Genomic DNA, 20,406 nt, shown 5'->3' with positions numbered 1-20,406 from the left:
GCTATACTCTAGGAACAGCATCAGGTGGAAGTAGAGTGCAAAATGGACAGCTAGTTTTAGAATTTTTTTCCACCACCAAAGATATTTCTGGGTCCCTGTGCCTACACAACTCTATCTTCCACCATATCTTGCCTCCATTTCTCCCTTCCCTTCCTTTCCCTCCTTTTCCCTTCCTTCCCCTTTCCGTTTTCCTTTCTTTTCTTTTCCTTTCTTTTCCTTTTCCTGTTCCTTTTCCTTTAGCTTTTCCTTTACCTTTTCCTTTTCCCTTTCCTTTCCTTTCCTTTCCTTTCCGTTTCTTTTTTCTTCTTTTCCTTTTCCTCTCATTTTTCCTTCTCCTTTCTTTCTCCCTTTCTCTCTCTCTTTTCCTTTTTTTTTTTTTAAAGAAACCCATCCAGTCATAACTCTCTTTTAATCAGTTTGATTCTCTTAGCTTCCTTCCTCCTTCCTTCCTTCCTTCCCCCCCCCCCTCCAGGGTTGTCACTGGGGCTCAGTGCCTGCACTAGTTCCTGAAGGCTATTTTTTCCTTTTTTTTTTTTTTGCCCTTGTTTATTATTGTTGGATAGAACAGAGAAATCCAGAGAGGAGGAGAGAAGGACCTGCAGACCTGCTTCACTGCCTGTGAAGTGACCCCCCTGTAGGTGGGGAGCCGAGGCTCGAACCTGGATCCTTAACACCTGTCCTTGTGCTTCACACCACATGCCTTTAACCACTGCGCCACCACCTGACTCCCACTTTTTGTACATTTTTCTTTTAATTTTATTTATTTATGAGAAAGATAGGAGAGAGAAAGAACCAGACATCACTCTGGCACATGTGCTACCGGGGATCAAACTCGGGACCTCATGCTTGAGAGTCCAAAGCTTTACCACTGTGTCACCTCCCAGACCACCTTTTTGTACTTTTGATTCTATTTTATTTATTTATTTTAATTTATCATTCATTTCTTCCCTTGTGTTACCCTTGCTGTCTTATTGTTGTAGTTATTATTGTTGTTGTTATTGATGTCATTGCTGTTGGATAGGACAGAGAGAAATGAAGAGAGGAGGGGAACACAGAGAGGGGGAGAGAAAGACAGACACCTGCAGACCTGCTTCACCGCCTGTGAAATGACTCCCCTGCAAGTGGGGACCCGGGGGGCTCGAACCGGGATCCTTACGCCGGTCCTTGCGCTTTGCGTCACCTGCGCTTAACCCGCTGCGCTACCGCCCGACTCCCTGTACTTTTTAATAGGAGTTGAGGGAGGGCATGGTGAATAGCCATGGTGGTTGTGGTGGTTTCTGGAAATCTTGATGCTATTTCAGGAAACAATACAAAGAAAAAGTTATCTCATCCACCTTAAAGAATATTTGTAGAGGAATTACTCTCACAGTTCATCTTCATAGGAACCCTTAAATTCTTCTGAACCTTGCCATCTGCACTCTGTACATTTTCTTGAAGAACTGTTATGTCTGACTAAGACTGCATATTGTCTTGGGTTTACCACCAATTGTGTCTTTTCTTTGTGTGACTTAATTCCTGCATCAGTTACCATATCTGTATAATGTCAGTGTGGTGCTGTTCTTTGTTTTTGTTTTCCAAAGGCAGGATAAAGAGTTAAATGAAATTCGATAAGTGTATTGTCTTGGTCAGTGAGTGATTAATAAATTGTAGGTACCAGTAGTCAGAGGAAGAACAGCAGCAGTTGGATACAAAAAAGTGTGCTTCTTGGGACAGAGAACCTTCTCCCTAGGTAGTATGCCAGTATATCCTGGAAAAAGAACTCATTTTAAAATGAGCTCCAAAAATACTTGTAAATGATTATTTGTATCAACACGTGCATACTAGAGGTAATACAGGATTACGAATGTGTTACATATAAATTACTATTGTTGGGAAGTTTTAATTAGGGATGTGAACTGAAAAAATATTTGACCAGGGGGCTCAGCGGTAGCACAGTGGGTTAAGCGCATGTGACGCAAAGGGCAAGGAACAGCGGCTAAGGATCCCAGTTCCAGCCCCGGCTCCCCACCTGCAGGGGAGTCACTTCACACGAGGTGAAGCAGGTCTGCAGGTGTCTGTCTTTCTCTCCCCCTCTCTGTCTTCCCCTCCTCTCTCCATTTCTCTCTGTCCTATCCAACAACAACGGCAACAATAATAGTAATTGCAACACCTATAAACAACAAGGGTAACAAAAGGGAAAAAATGACCTCCAGGAGCAGTGGATTCCTAGTGCAGGCACTGAGGCTCAGCAATAACCTTGAGGGCAAAAAAAAATTGAGCACACAATGAACCAGTACTGAATTGTGTAAAATAAGTTACCTTATGGGATCCGGGTGGTGGAGCCCATAGTTGAGAGAACATATTACATTCAGTGTGCAAGGACCCAGGTTCAAGTCACTTCTCCCTAGCTGCAGGGGGAAAGCTTTGCAGGTAGTAAAGCAGTGTTTCAGGAGTCTTTCTCTGTCTCAATCTCCCCCTTCCACTCTTGATTTCTGGCTGTCTCTATCCAATAAATCAAGATAATTTTTTATAAAGTTACCTTATTGGGGTGAGATAGTAGTACACGCCCTGTTGAGTTGAGAGCACATGTCACCATGCACAAGGACTTCTGTTCAAGTCCCTGCAGCAGGTCTGCGGATGTTCCTCTCTGCCTCCCCTTCCCCTCTTAATTTCTTTCTGTCTATCTGGAAGGAAGGAAGGAAGGAAGGAAGGAAGGAAGGAAGGAAGGAAGGAAGGAAGGAAGGGAGGGAAGGAGGAAGGGAGGAAAGGAAGGGAAGGGAAGGGAAAGGAAAAAGGAAAAAAGGAAAGGAAAGGAAAGGAAAGGAAAGGAAAGGAAAGGAAAGGAAAGGAAAGGAAAGGAAAGGAAAGGAAGGGAAGGGATAAATTACCTTTTTCAGAAAAAAGTAAGATAGGTGAGAATTCATTTAGAGGGGCAGGGTGTGGGTAAACTGGTTAGGGGTGAGTGATGAGAGAATAAAGCGTGTGGATAAGGTGGATCTGGATTTTGCAAACTAGCTCTTTAAGCATGATTTCCCCCCATATAATTTGTGTAGCCTCTGTACTGTAGCCATCTTGCATGTGTTTTGTGTGCCTTGATTAGCACATCTGACCACTCCAGGTTAAAACATGTGGCATCCTTCAGTGGCAAAAGTCAACTTGGGGAGCAAGCCACCTGTCCCACCATGTTATGATGTTATGGGGGAGGAGAGATGCAGGAATCATGTTTTGCTCCTTGGAAAACTGATGGAGAGCACTAGCCCCAAAGTCAACATGCCCATGTGCCTTCTCAGTTATATCTGTAAGACAGACTTAGATGTGTAGATTGCAGATTAATATAGATCCAGTGAGACTGTCTGTGAGTCTGAAACATTTGAAAATTGGTGGGAAATAAGACTGGGTTCAATTTCGCAGTAGATCTCTCTGCAGCAATAGATTCCTACTATTTCTTTTAGCACAGATAATTAATTGTTCATTTGACTTTAGTCATAAAGCAGATTTGTGAAGGGGACCAGGATGCAATTCACCTGGTGGAGCCTATACACTTTACTATGCATGAGAACCCAAGTGTGAACCCCTGGTCACCTCCTCAGAGCACCATGCACAGGGAAAGCTTCAGGAGAGGTGGAGTGGTTCTGTGTAATCTCTCCTTATTGCTTCTCTTCAGTCATTTGGCCTAATGTTAATATTCTTTTTTTTTTTTTTTTGCCTCCAGGGTTATTGCTGGGGCTCAGTGCCTGCATCATGAATCCACTGCTCCTGGAGGCCATTCCCTCCCCCCATTTGTTGCCCTTGTTGTTGTAGCCTTGTTGTGGTTATTATTGTTGTTGTCGATGTCATTCGTTGTTGGATAGGACAGAGAGAAATCGAGAGGGGGGAGAGAAAGACAGACACCTGCAGACCTGCTTCACTGATTGTGAAGCAACTCTCCTGCAGGTGGGGAGCCAGGGTCTCGAACCAGGATTCCTACACTGGTTCTTGCGCTTTGCACCAGATGCGCTTGACCCGCTGCACCACTGCCTGACCCCCCTAATGTTAATATTCTAAATCTGAGTCACCTAATGTTAATATTCTGAATCTGAGTCATGTAATTATTTATTTATTTATTTATTTATTTTTATTTACTGGATAGAGATAGCCCGAAATTGAGAGGGAATGAGGGAACATGGTGATAGAGAGGGAGAGACAGACAGACACCTACAACACTGCTTCACCACTCGCAAAGCTTTCCCCCTGCAGATGGGGACCAGGACTTGAACCTGAGTCCTTGCACATTGTAACTTGTGCACTCAACCAGGTGCGCCACCATCCAGCCCCATGAAAATATTTTTACAGCTCTATAGATTTACTAAAATTGAATTGTACACCTGAAATGGATTAATCTAGAACCCTCTGTATTTTGAACTGACATTATATTGTTGATGGTCTTAACTAATATATTTGCATATATTTGACCTGTGTCTATATGCACATTACAGAGGCTTCTCTGATCTTAAAGTTTGCCTTCCTGCTGTCAGTAACAAGTAGACAACAGACAACCCAAACAAGTGTGTAAAATATTAGTTGTTTGCTTGTTTTCAGCTGCTCATATACTAAAATTGGAACAGTTCAGAGAAGAATAGTATGCAGACTGAGGAGACAGCATCATGATTATGCAAAAAGACTCATGCCTAAGACTCCAGGGCCCCAGGTTCAACCCCCAGCACCAACATAAGCCAGAGCTTAGCAGTGCTCTGATCTTTCTCTCTGTATCTCTCTCTGCTTAAAATAAAATAAAGTATTAAAACATTAAAAAACAACTAGTTTGCCCCCTGTGCAAAAAGATGATGAGATGGAGGGTAAGTAGGAACTATTATCATGAGGTGATTAGGCTTAGGGAGTAGGTATGTTCAGTCTTGCAGATGACTTCCTAGGTCTTCCCTGATTTGAATGGCAAAGGATGCTGTTCTATGGTTTCTTCTTCTTCTTCTTCTTCTAGCGTTTGCCCTTCTTCCATAGCCAGTCAACAGCGTCAGGTTGAGCCTGATGTAAAGTTTCGAGACCTCCTTTGAATCTGGAGAGGTGGCAGTCGTTGACTATGTGGGTCATAGTCTGTCTGTAGCCGCAGGGGCAGTTCGGGTCGTCTCTGGCTCCCCAGTGATGGAACATAGCGGCGCACAGGCCATGGCCTGTTCGATAGCGATTGAGGAGGGCCCAATCATAAAGTGCTAGGTCAGAGCCGGGTTGACGCTTGCAGCGGTCTGTGATGAGGTGTTTGTTCTTTACCTCAGCTGACTGCCAACTCTGTTTCCAAGAGTCTGGAACAGAGAAGTTGAGTGTAGGCGTAGGGGACCAGATTGGATGACCAGATGTCAAGCGTTGGACAGGGTGGGCGAAGATAATCCGCGCGTATATTGGCAGGTCCGGTCGAGCGTAGACGTGGGAAATGAACTTAGATGATGGCGCATCCCGACGAATATCTGGCGGGGTGATGTTGCTAAGGACTGGCAGCCATGGAACCGGGGTGGAACGGATGGTTCCAGAAATTATCCTCATGGAGGAATATAATTTGGAATCGACCAAGTGGACATGGGGACTACGGAACCATACTGGGGCACAGTATTCTGCAGTGGAATAGCATATTGCCAGAGATGATGATCGTAGTGTGGAAGCGCTCATGCCCCATGAGGAGCTGGCCAGTCTTGCAATGATGTTATTCCTCGTGCCCACCTTTGCTGCAGTTTTTATGAGATGTTCGTGAAATGACAGGGTGCGATCGAGAGTAACGCCAAAATAGACTGGCTGGGCTTCATGCCGGATTCTCGTATCGCCAAGCTGCACATTAAGCTCACGCGAGGCCGAGGCATAGTGTAGATGGAAAACAGATGATACCGTTTTTGCAGTGCTAGGGATTAGTCGCCATTTTTTACAGTAATCAGATATCAGAGACATGTCTTTCGTGAGTGTTTCCTCGAGGATGTCGAACTTGGATGCCTGAGTTGCACAGCAGATGTCATCGGCGTAGATGAACTTCCTTGAAGAAGTTTCTGGGAGGTCATTGATGTAAATAATAAATTCGATGGTTTTAAGGAAATGATCAAATTTAAGCTTTACCAAGATGATTGACTGGGGTGGGGACTGGAGAGGGCTAAAGAGTAAGGGAGGTAGGTGAGAGCCATAGCTGTCTGACGGAGGAGGTGCAGACTGCTCCATCTAGGATATGAGATAAGGAAGAACCCGTTTTGTTTCTTTATTGAGGGGAGGAGGGTTTGCCTTGATGGTAGCAATAAGATGATGAAGACCACACATACCAAGTTCAGGAATGAAGATGCATAACTTCAAGTTTGCACAGTGGGAGAACTGGAATGCTCAGTAATTGTTAGTGGAGCTATGGAGTAGGCAAATAGATTCCAGACAAGGATTTTGTTATCAGGTGTCCCCAAAAGACGGCCACTTCATTGTGAGCTTGTAATGAGGGCTCAGAACCATCACATTGTCAGCCTTCTAAGCTTACAGAGAATTCTTAGGCGAAAATTAGCAGTGATTCCTATATTTTTCCCCCTTTTGCCCCAGTGTCAGAAGAAGTGTGTATGCCTATTGTGGCTCAGGATTTTGGAAATAAATGACAATATGATAATTTATGTTTTAAATCAACACTGGAACATGGACCGGTGGTGGGGTAGTTTGATTTCTGTTGGTGTACTACAAGTTTCTTGCTTCTTTAGTTATTACCTTAATACTTAAGGAAATGCTGGTTGTTTACCAAATATTTTCCTGGATAGGCTTTTGGAAAAGGAGTTAGGGAGAAAATGGAATGCTTATAAATGGAAACAGCCTCTCCTATCTAGAAACTCAGAACAGCTAAATTTCCCTTCTGATCTTAGAAGACCTGGAGAATGAAAGTTGAATAACAGCATATTCCCTTCTCTTTGTCTAGTATCATCTGGAAATGATTATATTTGAGGATCCATCTGCAAGGAAGGGACTTCTCATTTGTTACTTAATCACAACCAGTTGCCTACTGTTCTGATAATTCCTAAGCATTTACTGAGTTGTGAACTCTTTATCTAAAAAACTCCCAGCTAAGTTCATCAATATGGTAGACAGGAATCGACATACACTTGCCTCCTTGGTTTTGTAAGTCTAAGATGTGGAAAGAAAATATATACTGTGTACTAAACTGCGAATCCCTCCTCCAGTTATCTTATTAATCCTACTCTTTTTAAATTTTCAATCTTGCCAGATATTATTCTTTCTTATAATATGTGAGAAGAGGGAAGACTTCTCCATTTTTTTCCACTTAGTAAGAACATTCCAGGTATTTTAGCAATAGGAGCCTACCTTGTAGCTATGAAAAAAAATTTTGCCGGGGGTGGGGCGGTGGCGCAGTGGGTGAAGCGCACGTGGCGCAAAGCGCAGGGACCGGCGTAAGGATCCCGGTTCGAGCCCCCGGCTCCCCACCTGCAGGGGAGTCGCTTCACAGGCGGTGAAGCAGGTCTGCAGGTGTCTCTCTCTCCCCCTCTCTTTCTGTCTTCCCCTCCTCTCTCCATTTCTCTCTGTCCTATCCAACAACAAAGCAACGTCAACAATGGCAATAATAACCGCAACGAGGCAGCAACAACTAGGGCAACAAGAAGGGGGAAAAATGGCCTCCAGGAGCAGTGGATTCATGGTGCAGGCACCGAGCCCAGCAATAACCCTGGAGGAGAAAATAAATAAATTAATTAATTAAAAAAAATTTTGCCTTCTCTGCCTGGAACTTGTACAGAAAATTTTTTTTCTTATAATCTTAGTGATATTTAATAACAGTTGAAAAATTACAGAACTAGCACCAGATAAACACACTGTAAGCCAGAAATTTTCTTTGTATGTAGTTGTTCACTGCTGTTGTCTACTACTGTATGTCGCCATCTTAGTACTGTTTTAGTACACATAGGTATGTGATTTTAATTAAGTGCACATATACTTTTGTCTTCATTTTCCCTTATTGTCCTAATTGATTTTGTGCTGTACCTACAAACATATGGTTCTACTGACAATGTAACTACTTTGATAATCATGAATACTGTCTCTGCTGATTATGAGGAGTCCTGATCAAATCTATTGATAGGGTATTCCCCCCCCACTCACGACTTGACTAGGTCCAGTTCTGAAGGAGAAGTTTTTTGGATCCAGATGTAAATCCAAATTGATGTTGATATCCAGATATACCTAGTGATGAAACTAGTAAGAAGTATACACTAATTTAAATATTACAGTAGCAGGACATTTAAATAGTGGTCTTTGAATACAACTCCAATTCCATCAGGACCCGGAAAGAGAAGAAGAAAAAAGAAAGGATATTCAGAAGTGGCAATGGGTGGAGGTTTGACTTGGAGAGGAGGAGAAAACAGGACCATGGAAGAAATGGGCAAATATATAGAAATACAGACTGATAGTTATAGAAATAATAAGTGCCCTTATTATAATACTTATTAACATATAAGTATTATATACTTCTGTGCCCTTGGGAAGGTTACTGCTGTTTGCAATGGAGAGAATGGGGACTCAGAACTATGGTGTTGGGAATGGTATGGAATTATATTCCTGTTGTCCCATACTTTTGTCAATCAATATTAAATAACTAATTCTTAATTAATGAATAAATTTTGCCTCCAGGGTTATTGCTGGGGCTCAGTGCAGGTACTACAAATCCACAGCTACTGGCGGCAGTTTTTTCCATTTTTTTCTTTCTATTTTATTTATTGATTTTTATTTGACGGAACAGAGAGAAATTGAGAGAGAAGGGTAGATAGGGAGGGACAGAGAAAGACACCTGCAGCTGGGAAGTGGGCCTTGAACTGGATCCTGAGGCATGGAGATACGTGTGCTTAACCAGGTTCGCCACTGCCTGGCCTCCAAAGAAAGATTTTTTTCAGTATTTTTTTTCCCCCGGAATGCCTTTTTTATTATTTTTTTAATGGCAACCGTTTTCTTTGCTGTCAACATAAATAGATTCCATCTGTACTTATAAATGCATTTATTTTCTTCCCGTCAAAGATCAGTTTAGTTCCTAAAAATATAATAGTGATTCTAAAGGTTAATGAAGATTTTCATCAAACATTTTATTTTGATCTCAAGTTTTTCAGAATGAAAAGCAATAAAGCTGGCCACTTTTGTGTTTTCACAAAATGTTCTTTTATTATATTCATCATGTATGGACCCACCCTTTAAATATATTTTTTTATTTCAAGTGAGATACAGAATTTCACTTGAGCAAAAGAGGGGGGGAGAGAGACAGAGACGGACAGACACAGGTGTGTGTGTGTGATGGGGTGTGGGGGTGGGGAGTCAGAGCACTGCTCTAATATATATGATGCCAAGGGTTGAAACTGGAACCTTGGGTATGAAAGCTCCGTGCTTTACCAGTTGGGCTATTTCCCAGCCTTAGACACCCTTCATGTAATCCTTATTTGTTCAGTGCCTACACTGCCAGTCTTGGGTAGCAAGGGTGAGGATATTAATGCATACTCAGCCTCCAGAGCACTACATTCTAATATTCTACAGGGAGATACCTTGTTTACTTCTGTTTGAGAGTCTTGCTGACATTGTCAGATTTTCAAGTGCATCCCTTGCTGGCATCTGGATTTCACAGAAAACCCTGACAATATCACCTAGTATTTTTAGCAGTGAGATGAAGAAATGAGAATCCACTATAGATTGAAAAACTCTTCCCAGGGAATTCTGGATAATGCCCCCACTGTAGTGATGGAGAGTTCTGTCTTTTGCCTTGGCATTTTCAGCATTTTTATCCAAAACTTGACAAAGGAGATGGATTTATTACATTTGTGAGTGGCATGTTGCCAGGAGATGAAGGTCAGCAATGAAATAAAATCATTGTCTCCCCAGATCCTGATAAGCAAGCTAAAGATTAAATAGGGTGTCATGGAAAGCAGCAGATAGTACATGAGAAAGACCCAGGAATCTTTTTTATGCTTATATCATACATAATTAGTTATCTCTCAATCTTGTTGGTTTTTTTTATTATTGCCTCATTTTCTCACTTCTTCTTTAAAAAGATTTCTTTTTAGTGGCAGTGGGAGTGCATCTCTCAGTCATATGCAGTGCCAGGGATTTGAACTCAGTACCTACCTCATGCACACAAGTTTAACACTCTACCTGATGCCTAATCAAGTACTCGTAATATCTGTGCTTTCAAGAAAAAAGAGCAACATATCTTGCCATTTCCTAGCTCCTGTCTCTCTCTACCTGGGGTGGGGGGGTGGAATTAGAGCAGGGAAGCCCTAGCAAAGACACACAACATTTTACAGAGATGCTAAATGTATATATTCTCAAAAGTAGCAACTTAACATTATCTTTAATCACCCTGACTTTTTTTTTTTTTTTTTTTTTTTTTTTGGTTTTGGATGTTTTAATGCAGTATCTGGGAATGAGCCCAAAAGTCAGGTCCCTCCACTGCCTGGCCTCCACAGCACACCGTTTTCTTCATTCTTTATTTCAGATAGAGAGAGGAATAGGAGACAGAGCAGAGACAGCACAGCAGTGTTTTACCACCCTTGGAGCTCTCCCTGTACATTGTCTGTTGCCTGCCCATGCTGTGCTTGGGCTCCAGCCCAGGCCCTTATGCCTGAGAGAGAGGTGTTTGCTTTATATGCTGAGCTATCTAGGTCTGCCCTGTCCTCTTTTGACTCCTAAAAATAACCACCATTAACAGTTTAGCAAGTCCTTTCTCAGTCTTTCTGTATGTTTCATCACTACTTTGGTTCTGTTATTTTTTTCCTTTATATCAGGTAATACACTTCTATAAAAAATTGTTCTATGTCCAGAATTTTTCCCTTTGTAGGATATCAAATATTCCTTTCTCCTTTTTACATTTCTATTATTTTAAAATTTTAGCTTTTAAATAAAGTTCAAAGGGTAGAAAAGAATAAGTGATGAAAATTTTCTCCTCTCTATTTTCTCACCTGCTAGAAGTGTCTTGGTTTCTTAAATATGCTTCCAGAGATATGTCAATACAGATAAATGCATATGGTCATTGACTTGCACAGTTTTTAGACACAAGTGGCATTGTATGTTGGGGCTTTCACTTAAATATAAAACTTGTAGGTATTTCTCTTTTTAAATACATTTTGTTCTTTTTATTTATTTATTTTTATTACTGGATAGAGACAGAGAAATTGAGAGGGGAGAGAGAGAAAGAGAGACACCTGCAGCCCTACTTCACCACACATGAAGCTTTCCCCCTGCAGGTGGGGCCAGAGGGTTGAACCTGGGTCCTTGCGCACTGTAATGTGTGCGACTGTAATGTGTGCGTTCAGCCAGGTGTGCCACCCCCTGCCCCCTCAGGTCTATTTTTAACTTGGGTCTCTCTCTCTCTCTTTCTCTCTCTCTCTCTCTTTCCTTTTATCATTTTCCACACTAACCTATCACACTAATTTACTGTAGCTTAAGTAACTAATCTTTTAAAATATTGAATATCATAAAAGATGTTGCCATGACTAACTTTATCCTTGTATGAATGCAAATATGTCTATGGGATTAACACCAGGTCAGTGGAGCATACACTGCTAATTTTAATAGCTGTTTCCAAATCTTCTTGAATATAGATTGTACTAGTCTCTCAGTAGTCATGGATTAAAAGCACTTATATGAACACATCCTTGCTAGCAGTGTGTAATCAAACACGTTGATGTTTGCAAATTTAAGAAGAGATCTGTGCAGTTTAAACCTGTGTTTCACTGTTAGTGAGGCACAGCAGTTTTTCCTATTTTAAGGGACCTTTTGTAATTTTTAATTACTGATTCAACTCCGTTGTCCATTTTTTAATTGGGGATTTTAGAATCTTTACGTCTTTTTCCCCTTTTTGGTGGGATTGCAAATCTTTTTACTGATTGTCTTTTGATGTTTCCTATGGTGCTTTCTACAGTGTATAAAATTAATCTTTCTTTAGTATGTTTGATTTTTATCAATCTTTTCTGCCTTTAATGCCTTAGGCATGTAGAAATGTTCTCCTACAACAACTGTTTCTAATACTTTAATTTATTTATTCTAAGTATATAAATCTTAAATCCATTTAGAATGTCTCTGAGTAAGATTATCTACTTATGAACCATAGCACATTAGTTTGCTTTGCAAATCCCTTCAGTGGTTATTTGCATTATTGTCAGTTCTTTCTTTCTTTCTATCTTTCTTTCTTTCTATCTTTCTTTCTTCCTTCCTTCCTTCCTTTCTTCCTTTCTCCTTCTTCTTGTCCTCCTCTTCCTCCTCCTTCTTTTTGCCAATTCTTTTATATTAGAAACATTCTTGAAAGTCAGTATTTAACTTTTTGGGGGTGGGGGAGGAAGCATTTATTTATCGAATACCTTCCTTATGCTATGTAAACAAATCAGATAAGTATAGGACACCATGAAATCTGTGTTCTCATGAACCATAAACTAGGAAAAGAAATGGAAAAGGTTGGGACTAGAAAATCATTCACCTGGTAGGATATTTGTCTTAACACATATCAAGTTTTGAGGCATATGGAAAGCACCGTGAGTGGCACAAGAGGAGCTTCAGGGGTGGTAGAATGATATTATGGTATTTCTTTTCTCTGCCTCTTCCTCTCAGTCTTTTCATTATCTTCTCCTTTATACATATATTTTCCTAAAATAGAAGAATGAGTAAATGTGCCAAAAGAGACTTCTCAGTGGTGGTATTGGTTATGTAGGAGGCCCTAGCAGCATATATTTTTAATTGGTGATTTACAAAATTATAAAATAAAAGGGATATAATTCTATACCACTCCTACCACCAGAGTTCTGTCACCCCCCACACACCCCACAACTGTAACCACCATAGTTCTCCAGCAGTCATAGTTAAGGTTGTCTGTCTCTCCCTCTCTTTTATTTCTCCTTCTCTTCCCCCCTATATATATGACATATATCTTTAATTTTTATTTATTTTTTCCCTTTTTTCAAGTTCATATGTTTCAGTTCTCTGTATTCCACTTATGAGTGAAATTATCCAATTCCCTCTTAGTGATGGAGCAAAAACAGAAGTTCTTTGTCACAAATGTTCCAGGTCCCAGTGGAACTGGCATTCAGTGTCCTCTGGTTATTTTCCCCTAACACTGGTCCATACTCTCTTGGAGTATGGACCAAAATTCTTGGGGTGCAGAAGGAAGATATTTTGGCTTCTGTAACTGCTTCTCTGCTGGACATGGACATTGGCCCTAGCCTGTCTCTATCTTTCCCTGATAGGACAGGGCGCTGGAGAGGTGAGGTTCCAGCACAGGGTTGGCAAGGTCATCAGCCTAGGGAGGTCAGGATGGGATCATAGTAGAATCTGTAACTTGGTGACTGAAAGACAGTAAGGACAAAATGTTTAATAAACAGGAACCAAAGAGTAGTAACAGAGGCAATGAGGGTAGGGACCCTAGGGTGGAGAGAGACTAGGATCTCTATTTTGTGTATGTTCCCTAGCAGCACATTTTTAGGAAGAGAGGAAGGGTTTAAAAAATTAGAACCTGAACTGAGATGCTATTTTAATATGTTTTTTTAAACATTTTGTTTATTTATTTATTTAATAGAGAAACCAAGAGGGAAAAAAGAGTGGGGGGGGGGTTGGGGGTGGAGAGAGACCTGTAACACCATTTACGAAGCTTCCTTGGAGCTGGGAACTAGGGACTTGAACCCAGGTCCTTGCATATTGTAACATGTGTGCTCAAGCAGGTGTACCATTGCCCCGCCCCTGTGGTGTTATTTTAGATAGCTAGGTTATCAGACTCTTCTGGTTAGGTAAAGCAAATGTTTTTTTGTTTTTTTGTTCTCTTCCTGTTACTGTTACATTTGTTAAACCCCTCCAATTTTCTTTCTAGATCCCTTTGTTGTTAGTTACTTATACTGTAAATTTATTGAAATGGAGAAAAGCACAAGTTAAAGTGATCTATTTGGAGTGTGACAGAAAGACACAGAATCCATCATGTTGTTTTGGCTTTACCTCATAAATGTGAAGCTTTATGTCTAGACATTCCCCCAGATAGCATTTAATAGTTAATACATTTTGAAGCATACATTCCTCCTTTTATAGTTGTCACAGGGAGGGTGTTAATCATCCTGTCTTCACTCTGAAGTATTTCCCAGTCCCACACACCCAGGCCCTTCAGCTGTTGAGCGAGTGCCTTATAAAACCGTTTTTAATTTCTTGGTTATTTTCTTCTCAGCCCTTATGTCTGTGTGTTGGGAGACAGTTAGCCCAGCCCAAACCAAACTCCCAAATTTTGTCTTTAACAATTTTCATTTTTCCTGCTTCTGATTGAGATTACTCAGGGACCTAGAACAGCAATATTCAGCAACACTTATTTCTTGATAACTAATAAGCATGAAAAGGATTTCCATTCAAAGACAGGAAGTGCCAGCCTGTCTGAACCAGATCTTAACTATTGTTTTCCTTCCTGCTTTGGGTGTGACTCTGACCTTTGGGATTAAAGACTAGTCTCTTCTGGACAGCCTTCCCTCCCTGCATTATGCTATGCCTGGCAGGAGGCTTGAGAGGGAGACAACTGACTGTCAACTTTTCTTATCCTGTGAGCCTGAGGTTACCTAGAGTAAGAATTTACAGCAGGGAACTTGAGAGCCTGTTTCTTTTCCTTTGTCTAAATGAGATCTTTAAACCTTAACAAAGTTTATTCTGCTCTTATAGGGAAAGAGGTTTAGAAGGAAAGGGAATGGAGAGATGTTATCCTCATATATTCCATTCACCCTGCCTTTCTGATTTTATCTGTATAATTTGACATTTTCATTGTAGTGATGAATGTTGAACTCCTTGAATAATTCAACTGGTTGTCTTTTAAACCAACTTTTTTTTTATTATGTCCTATATATTGCTAGTCACAAATAGCAGGAACACGTCCAATTTGTTTTAAATACAAAGACAATTAGAATTGAAATGATAGATTTCAGAGATAAAACTTAAATTTCAAAAGTGTTTCCTTTGGTTTCTTATTTTATTTCTCTGTTTATTTTTTCACTTTGGGCTTTTTATTTCAACACTTTAGGCTCTTGCTCATTCTCTCTTGGTTGCAAATTTGTCTCCACTTACTTTTTTCATTTACTTTCTGGGAGGATAGTAAATATTCTCTTAGTCTTTGATTAAAAGTCTTGAGCCTTGTTTTGAATAGTGCCAGACTAATTCATTCTCTGGATCTGGAAAACTCCAAGTACTAGTTGGTTTAGTCCTGAGTTTACAGTCCTTCCAGAATCAATCTGACCAAAATGAATCTAAATACTAAATACTAAACTGGATGCTTCCCGCCTTCTATAGATTAATGTTTTTTGGGAATTTTTTTCCATTTGAGAGAGTGAATATGAGAGAAGCAAAGCCAGAGCACCCCTCCTGAACATGTAGTGATAGATGTGGAATCAGGTATTTCTGACATGCAAATCCTTCACTCTGCCAGCTAAACTATTTCTCCAGATGTTAGATGCTCTTTCTGGAGTCGGGAATAGGGTCATGACATCCAGAATTTAGATTTTGTATGTTCTTCCTAGTAGAAAGTAGAAATAACAGTGTTTATTGAGCAGTTAGTATGTACTAAATATTGCTGTACATAACTTTACATGTGTTAAACTTTTTTAAAATCTTTTTTTTTTTTTTACATGCATAACAATCCCCAGATTCCCATTTAACAATACAACCCCCACTATTTAATTCATCATTTTTCATGGACCTGTATTCTCCCCACCCACCCACCCACCCCAGAGTCTTTTACTTTGGTGTAATACTCCAATTCCATTTCAGGTTCGACTTGTGTTTTCTTTTCTAATCTTGTTTTTCAACTTCGGCCTGAGAGTGAGATCATCCCATATTCATCCTTCTGTTTCTGACTTATTTCACTCAACATGATTTTTTCAAGGTCCATCCAAGATCGGCTGAAAACGGTGAAGTCACCATTTTTTACAGCTGAGTAGTATTCCATTGTGTATATATACCACAACTTGCTCAGCCACTCATCTGTTGTTGGACACCTGGGTAGCTTCCAGGTTTTGGCTATTACAAATTGTGCTGCCAAGAACATATGTGTACACAGATCTTTTTGGATGAATGTGTTGGGTTCCTTAGGATATATCCCCAGGAGGGGAATTGCAGGCTCATAGGGTAGGTCCATTTCTAGCCTTCTGAGAGTTCTCCAGACTGTTCTCCACAGAGGTTGGACCAATTGACATTCCCACCAGCAGTGCAGGAGGGTTCCTTTGACCCCACACCCTCTCCAGCATTTGCTGCTGTTACCTTTTCTGATGTATGACATTCTCACAGGAGTGAAGTGATATCTCATTGTTGTCTTGATTTGCATTTCTCTGACAATCAGAGACTTGGAGCATTTTTTCATGTGTTTCTCGGCCTTTTGGATCTCTTCTGTGGTGAATATTCTGTCCAAGTCCTCCCCCCATTTTTGGATGGGGTTATTTGTTGTCTTGTTGTTGAGTCTGGCAAGCTCTTTATATATGTTGGTTATTAAACTCTTATCTGATGTATGGCATGTAAAGATCTTCTCCCATTCTGTGAGGGGTCTCTTGATTTGGGTAGTGGTTTCTTTTGCTGTGAAGAAGCTTTTTAATTTGATGTAGTCCCATAGGTTTATACTTGCCTTAGTCTTCCTTGTAATTGGATTCGTTTCATTGAAAATGTCTTTAAAATTTATGCGGAAAAAAGTTCTGCCAGTATTTTCCTCTAAGTATCTGATAGTTTCTGGTCTAACATCCAAGTCCTTGATCCACTTGGAATTTACTTTTGTATTTGGTGAAATACAGTGATTCAGTTTCATTCTTCTGCATGTTTCAACCCATTGTTTCCAACACCATTTGTTGAAGAGACTCTGCTTTCCCCATGTAATAGTCTGAGCCCCTTTGTCAAAGATTAGATGTCCATACATGTGGGGCCTCATTTCTGGGCTCTCAGTTCTATTCCACTGGTCAGTGTGTCTGTTCATGTTCCAGTACCAAGCGGTTTTGATGACAATGGCCCTATAATACAGTTTGAGATCTGGCAGTGTGATGCCTCCGGTTCTGTTCTTTTTTCTCAAGATTGTTTTGGCAATTCTAGGTCTTTTCTGGTTCCAGATAAACATTTGTAGCATTTTTTCTATTCTCCTAAAAAATGTGCTTGGGATCTTGATGGGGATAGCATTAAATTTGTAGATGGCTCTGGGTAATATATTCATTTTGATGATGTTAATTCTTCCAACCCATGAACATGGAATATCTTTCCACTTCTTTGTGTCTTTTTCAATTTCTTTGAGTAGTGACTCATAATTTTCAGTATACAAGTCTTTCACTTCTTTGGTTAGGTGTACTCCTAGATATTTTATAGTTTTTGTTGCTATAGAAAAAGGAACTGATTTCTGGATTTCAATTTCTTCTAACTTAGTGTTTGCATAGAGGAATGCCACTGACTTTTGAATGTTAATTTTATAGCCTGACACATTACTGTATTGCCTGATGATTTCCAAAAGCTTCTTGCTGGATTCCTTAGGTTTTTCCATGTATACTATCATGTCATCTGCAAATAAGGAGAGTTTGACTTCTTCTCTTCCAATCTGTATGCCTTTAATTCCTTGCTCCTGCCTGATTGCTATGGCAAGAACTTCCAACACTATGTTGAATAGTAATGGTGATAGTGGGCAGCCCTGGCTAGTACCTGATCTGAGGGGAAATGCTTCCAGTTTTTCACCATTGAGTATGATGTTGGCTATAGGTTTGCTATATATAGACTCCACTATCTTCAGGAATTTTCCATCTATTCCCATTTTTTGTAGTGTTTTGATCATAAAGGGATGTTGTATTTGTCAAAGGCTTTCTCTGCATCTATTGATATGACCATGTGGTTTTTGGTCTTGCTTTTGTTGATGTGGTGGATCACATTGATTGATTTATGTATATTAAACCAACCTTGCATGCCTGGGATAAACCCCACTTGGTCATGATGAACAATTTTTTTGATATACTGCTGTATCCGGTTGGCTAGAATTTTGTTCAATATTTTCGCATCTATGTTCATCAGAGATATTGGTCTGTAGTTTTCTTTTTTGGTTGTGTCCCTGTCTGCTTTTGGTATCAGGGTGATGTTGGCTTCATAGAAGCTGGCAGGGAGTATTCCAGTGTCTTCAATCTTCTGGAAGACTTTTAAAAGTAGAGGTATTAGTTCTTCTTTGAAAGTTTTGTAGAATTCATTTGTAAAACCATCTGGTCCAGGACTTTTATTTTTGGGAAGATTTTTGATAACTGTTTCAATTTCATTAGCTGTGATGGGCCTGTTCATGTTATCCACTTCCTCTTTACTTAGTTTTGGAAGTTGGTAGGTATCTAGGAAATCATTCATTTCTTCCAGATTCTCTAGCTTGGTGGCATATAGTTGTTCATAGAAGCCTCGCATGATATGTTGAATTTCTGCAGTGTCTGTTGTGATTTCTCCTCTTTCATTTACTATCCGATTTATTTGGGTCTTTTCTCTTTTTTGTTTTGTGAGTCTGGCTAAAGGTTTGTCGATTTTATTTACTCTTTCGAAGAACCAACATTTACTTTCATTGATCTTTTGTATGGTTTTCCTATTCTCAATGTTATTTATTTCTGCCCTAACTTTAGTAATTTCTGTCCTTCTGGTTGCTTTAGGATTCCTTTGTTGTTCTTCTTCTAGGTCTTTAAGATGTGCAATCAGGCTGTTTATTTGTGCCTTTTCTTGTTTCCTAATGTGTGCTTGTATAGCTATGAACTTCCCTCTTAGGACTGCTTTAGCTGTGTCCCAAATATTTTGATAGCTTGTGTCTTCATTTTCATTGAACTCTCGAAACATTTTGATTTCTTCCTTGATTTCCTCTTTGACCCAGAAGTTGTTAAGAAGTGTACTGTTGATCTTCCACATTTTGGGACTGTTACTAATCTTCTGTTTATTGTTAAGTGTTAGTTTAATTCCACTGTGGTCTGAGAAGATGCTTGGGATGATTTCAGTGCTCTTGAATAGGCTGATGCTGTCTTTGTGGCCTAACAAATGGTCTATCCTTGAGAATGATCCATATGGATTTGAGTAAAATGTGTATTCCAGTTTTTTGGGATGAATGACTCTGAAAATGTCCAATAGTTCTAGTTTATCTATCTCTTCATTTAGCTCCCTTATGTCTTTACTGATTTTCTTCCTGGATGATCTGTCAAGTTGAGATAGTGGGGTGTTGAAGTTCCCTACTATGATTGTGTTACTGTTAATATATTGCTGTAGCTCTTTCAGTAGAAGTTTGATGTATTTAGATGGCTTCTCATTGGGTGCATAGATATTAATAATTGTTAAGTCCTCTTGATTGACTGATCCTCTGAGCATTAAGTAGTGTCCATTCCTATCTTTTTTAATCTTATCTATTTTAAAGTCTATCATGTCAGATATGAGAATAGCTGTTCCTGCCCTTTTTTGTGGGCCATTGGCTTGAATGATAGTTTTCCATCCTTTCACTTTAAGTCTGTGTTTATCTTGTTGCGTTAGGTGAGTTTCCTGTAGACAACATATTGTTGGGTTGTGTTTTCTGATCCATCTTCCTACTCTGTGTCTTTTAATAGGTGAATTCAGGCCATTGACATTTATTGATATCAAAGATTGAAGATATTTTAACGCCATTCTTGTAGAGTTTTAGAGTGTTTTGATATATGTCCTATTTGTGGTGGTCTGACTATTTATAGGAGACCTTTCAGAACTTCTTTCAGGGCAGGCTTGGTTATGGTTGCTTCCTTCAACTGTTGCTTGTCTGAGAAGGTTTTGATGCTTCCATCTAGTCTGAATGACAATCTAGCAGGATATAGTATTCTTGGCTGAAAGTCTTTCTCATTGAGCACTCGATAGATATCTTGCCATTCTCTTTATCGCATCCTGTTTAGCTTTCATCAAATACATTACTTTTAGGAATGTGTCAGATAGGGTTAAATGTTAGCTAGGCCATCAACAAATGTTTTATACTCTGACTCAGTTCTTCCAGGTTCTGCAGGAAGTGTTCTTTAAGAAGTCAGAGTTCTTAGGAGTTTTAGAGATGATCAGTTATAAATTTGCTATTTGTGTAAGGAAATTAAATTCTTATAAGATTTTTCCACTACCACACTCCACTCTGCAGAGTTTGAAATTGGTGAAAAAGAGTGAATCTGTAACATGGATATCACCACTTGCCTCTTTAGCACCCTTGAGAGATATTACAAATTGGTTGAATCTATATTGATATGTAATAATAACAGTTCTTTGGACCTAATATGTTAAAGATACTTGCTATCCTTGAGCAGGAATTCAGTTCATCTCTTTACCCAGTGTACTTCTCTCTCCCCTCGGTCCCCCATTATGCAGACATCTTACTCCTTTTCTCATGAATGTGCATTACTACTGAACCACCTCCCCTGCCCAGCTTTGCTTTGGTTGCATTTTTACAATGTGAAAGAAAGAGAGCCA

At 39.9% G+C, this 20,406-nt stretch overlaps 1 protein-coding gene across 2 annotated transcripts in view; it reads left to right on the top strand.

Moving 5' to 3' along the window:
* PTPRG (protein tyrosine phosphatase receptor type G) overlaps positions 1–20,406 on the top strand; it is an 869,661-nt gene that overhangs the window by 483,335 nt on the left and 365,920 nt on the right. The gene's annotated exons all lie outside the window — the stretch shown is intronic.

This window comes from Erinaceus europaeus, chromosome 12 (genome assembly GCF_950295315.1).
Source record: "Erinaceus europaeus chromosome 12, mEriEur2.1, whole genome shotgun sequence".
NCBI lineage: Eukaryota > Metazoa > Chordata > Mammalia > Eulipotyphla > Erinaceidae > Erinaceus > Erinaceus europaeus.
Note: the sequence above shows the minus strand (reverse complement) of the source record. Positions and strands in the feature narration are given on the sequence as shown.